We start from the raw sequence: 4,992 nt of genomic DNA on the forward strand, positions 1-4,992 counted from the left end.
AGCACCGTTTCTGGGCCTGGGAAATGAGCACTGACCAATGGGACTGCATCGTTCTGCAGCTATGGGATGACGAGTGGTGGCTGAAGAACTTTCAGATGTGTATGGCCACTTTCTGTGTGAAGAGCTTTCCCCAGCCCTGAAGTGCAGCAATACTGAAATGAGAGCTGCTCTGACAGTGGAGAAGCGAGTGGCGATAGCTCTGTGGAAGCTTGCAATGCCAGACTGCTACCGGTCAGTGGGGCATCAGTTTGCAGTGGGTAAATCTACCGTGGGACCTGTTGTGGTCCAAGTTTGCAGGGCCATCCACAGACTTCTGCTAAGAAGGGTAGTGACTCTGGGCAATGTGCAGGACATAGTGGATGGTTTTGTCACAATGGGGTTCCCTAACTGCAGTGGGGCAATAGACGGAACACATATCCCTATCTTGGCACCAGACCACCTTGCCAAAGAGTACATAAACCGAAAGGGGTACTTCTCAATGGTGTTGCAAACACTGGTGGATCACAGGGACCGTTTCACCAACATCAACGTGGGATGGCCGGAAAGGTGCATGACGCACACATTTTTAGGAACTCTGGTTTGTTCAGAAAGTTGCAAGAAGGGACTTCCTTTCCAGACTGCAAAATAACCATTGGTGATGTTGAAATGCCAATCATGATCCTGGTAGACCCAGCCTATCCCTTGCTCCCATGGCTCAAGAAGCCCGTACACGGGCAGTCTGGACAGCAGTAAGGAGTGGTTCAACCATAGGCCGAGCAAGTGCAGAATGGTGGTGGAATGTGCCTTTGGACATTTAAAGGTTGCTGGCGTTGTTTGCTTACTAGGTTAGACCTCAGTGAAAGCAATATCCCCATTATTATTGCTGCCCTCTGTGTGCTCCATAATATCTGTGAAACAAAGGGAGAAAAGTTTCCACCGGGGTGGGGGATTGAGGCAGATTGCCTGGCAGCTGATTTTGAGCAACCAGACACCAGGGCGATAAGAAGAGCACTTCGAGGAGCTCTGCGTCTCCATGAGGCTTTGAAAACCAGTTTCAGCAATGAGGCAGAGTAATGTGACACTCATCTGTGTTGTTCCTTACCAGACTGTCTCCTCCAGTGCATTTTCTCCCCGTAAACTCCACCCCCACCAACCACTGTGTGTTGAATGAATAAAGAGCCTTTTCTCCTCCATCCATTAAGTTTTATTGTGTGCACATACACACAGAAACAGCAAAGAAAAGTAAGATAACCTGGGCCAGAAGGACTGGGGAGAAACAAGGAAAGCTTGCTTGCAGATGCATTGTAATAACAATCGAAGGTGTGGGAATGGGCGCCTTCTGGTCTTTGTACCCTTCCTAGGTGTTGAGTGCAAGGGATACTACTTCTCCCTCAACCCACGCCTCATAGGACGTTTAGGGGAGGAGGATGTAGAACTGGGCGATGATGGTAGCAGGTTCAGCATTGTCTGCTGAGGGACTCTAGCATCCAGCTGCCTTTCTTGAACCTCAGCCAGATGCCTCCACATGTCTGATTGCTCCTTCATAATCCACAGCATCTCTTCCTGTGTGGCTTGCTCTTGTTCCTTGCATGGTTTCCTGTCCTCCCTGTCCATATCCAGGTTCTCGGACAGTGTAATCTTCCATGCCCCAGCTCAGCCAGCCTGGGCCAGGGCAGAGCACTGGAAGGAAGTTGCAGAGGGAGGAGGCCTGGCCTGGGGGCAGAGCATGGGCAGGGCAATGCTAAGCTGTTTGAGACGGCACAGCCTCCCTCTGCCTAAGAGACCCACTGCCCAAGCGCTACGGTTTGATTGGAAATGTGTCCTCAACAGAGGTGCTTTCCCCAACATCACACTCCACCACCAACTGGTCCTGTGAAGGGATGGGGTCCAGGATTGGAAACCGTTCTTGGCTGTCAGGGAGAATGGATCCTCCACTTGCCTGCCTCACATTCCTCTCCTCCTCCTCCTCTTCCTCATCAACAATGTCCTCCTTGTTGTTGCTCGTGGTCGCCTGGGGCTCCTGGGAGGTACCCACAGAGAATTTTGGGGCAGTGAGGGGTCGTCACCGAGAATAGCACGCAGTGCCTCATAAAAGCGGCAAGTCTGTGGGGCAGAACCCGAATGACTATTCACCTCCCTTGTCTTCTGGTACGCTTGCCAAAGTGCCTTTATTTTCACACGGCACTGCTGTGTGTCCCTGCTATAGCCCTTCTCTCCCATGCTCTGCGCAATCCTGGCATAGATATCAGCATTTCTTCTGCTGGATCGGAGCTCTGCCTGCACAGACTTTTCTCTCCACACAGCAGTAAGAGCCACTACCTCCTGTGTACTCCACACTGGAGCGTGTTTGTGGCCTTGAGTCTCCCTGATCAGCTTTGCTGGTGAGCACTCCAAGCTGATCGAACAGGAAGTGATCATTCAAAAGTTCCCGGGGCTTTCACAGGGGAGCGGCTGTTTCCTGTGTACCTGGCTGATGTGCATTGGAGTTGTAAGTGCTCTCCAGAGCGGTCACAGCGGAGCACTGTGGGAATCCTCCTGGAGGCCAATTCATTCAAATTACACCATGCAGTGTCTACACTGGGGGTAGGCAACCTATGGCACACGTGCCAAAGGCAGCACATGAGCTGATTTTCAGTGGCACTCACACTGCCCGGGTCCTGGCCACCAGTCCAAGGGGCTTTGTATTTTAATTTAATTTTAAATGAAGCTTCTTAAACATTTACATGTTGTATATTTACTTTATATACAACAATAGTTTAGTTATATATTATAGACTTATAGAAAGAGACCTTCTAAAGACGTTAAAATGTATTACTGGCATGTGAAACCTTAAATCGGAGTGAATAAATGAAGACTCAGCACAGCACTTCTGAAAGGCTGCCGACCCCTGGTCTACACTATCCCCATATTGACCTGTGGATGTCGAATCAAGCGCTACACCTCTCAGGGAGGTGGACTACAGAAGTCAACTTTACAGGCCACCTAGGTCGGCGGAAGGGACTTGGTAGTGTAGACACACACACATTGTTAGATCATCTTAACATGGGTTATGTTGACCTATGTTTGTAGGGTATCCTAGGCCTTAGAGTCTGCAGGTGCAGATGCTACTTACCACTGGTGCAGGTTGTTTGAAAGGGCAGCAGTGGGGAGCTCCTTTACCACGTGTGCTGAATATCGATGGTGTGCAGTCTACCTACACTCAGTCACTATATTGCACAACCCTTGAGGGTTAGCATGGATGCTGGAGTTCATGTCAAAGAGACAGCTGGAAAAACCATTTGACAAACCGACACAGACACAAAGCAACAACCTTCCAAGATCGAAGTAGGCGAGGTTGCTTTTCCTCTACTAACAGGCAGTAAAATGATCAACTACACTCTGCTTTCAGTGCTAACTAACCCCTATGAAGAGGCCTACAGTGCAGGGATTCAAGGATTAACACGTGAGCATCATTAACACATGCTGAGTTAAATTCACACCCGATGTAACATTAAATCAATGGAGCTACACCAGAGGTGAATCTGGCCCAATGTAACCAGGGTTTCCTTTCTTTTCAAGCATTCCAAGTGACCATCTGCTGTTTTATGTATCTCTGAATCCAAGGAGGCATAAAACCTACGAGAGATATTGATGACTCCAAGCATCTGAGGAACTGATTACAATTGGCTTTATCAGGAATCTATCAATCTATAACAGGACACTCTGCAGCCAGGCCTGCACAGTGTGTTTTGTGTCCTGGCTAGAACTCCCTTGATTTTTAAAGAAAACCAGGGAGGATAATACATTGCAACCTTTTCTCTCTCTTTTGTTTTTTTCTTAGCTAGACTGAATCGAACTCTCACTGTGCATGGTGTCTACTCAGTTTTGATTATAATTCTATGTTTGTAATCTGCTTCAGTTCGGGTTTTCTGTTTTACAGCCTGGCAATCTAGCCCAAGCCGCTTTTTCATCAGGGTGCAGCATGCATGAATGATGTGGCCCAGTAGATGACTGTTTTTAATAATGTGTTCTAATACACATCAGTTTTAAGCATAGACATATTAGTGTGTCTTCTCAGTTGCCTGGCCACTAGTTCCGGCTGTAATATAATATGAAATCCCCATTCTTGGACAGTTTTATTTGAGTTCTAACAAGGGAATTGTTTGGACTAAGCAGGGATCTTTGGAAAAAAAATTTCCCCCTGCATCATTTTGTTTATAAACTTTGGGTGGGGATGGGAAAGAGAAATGTCCTATGAAGTTGAATTGGTTACATCTGTCAAGCTATGCAAGCTTGTCGCTTTCCATGGGACCTTTTATGTACTGGGTGTGATGTTGCAGCTGGAGATTCCTGTTTTATAGCACCTTTCTTTTGAGGATCTTTTAAGCACAACGTATTAGCCTCATTTCACAGAGCAGTTAAATGATGAACTCAAGGCCATGTACCAAGTCAGTGGTAGCTTTGGGGATAGACCCCTAAACACCTGGCTCCAGTCGCCAGCTCTAACCATCCGCACACACCATGCGTAAGAATTGGGGCGTAGCCCATTAAAAATTGCACGTAAGCCCTTTAGTGGCACTCTGTTGAGAACTTTTCCAGAGCAGGTGTGTGTGTAAAGTAGTGAGACTCTGTGTATTATGTCTAGTTGATAAGCACAGTTATTTAACCCCATAGTGTAAAAAGCAACACAACACTGCCCAGCCCCCACTCCAGTATGCTCTTCCTCCAGCCCAGTACTCCTCCTCAGCCAGCCCTGCCAAAGGCTCTTCTTCCGTCCTCAGTGGACTCCTTCAGCTTCTGCCTACTAGTACATGGTGAATAGGCTCCTGCAGCCCTTTCTGTTCTCAGTTACTCTGGATTTGCACCAGTGTAACTGAGAGCAGCTTTTGGCCTTTGTTTTTTTGTGGTTAATGGATTTAGAAGCTCAGTTTTGCCCCTGGGGATTGTGGGGGTATAAGATAAGTGTGTGTGGTGGTCGTTTATTATACATCTTTCTGTTGCTTTTTGTGCTGTATCCTTTTTCCCTCACTCTCC

This window comes from Gopherus evgoodei, chromosome 20, assembly GCF_007399415.2.
Source record: "Gopherus evgoodei ecotype Sinaloan lineage chromosome 20, rGopEvg1_v1.p, whole genome shotgun sequence".
NCBI lineage: Eukaryota > Metazoa > Chordata > Testudines > Testudinidae > Gopherus > Gopherus evgoodei.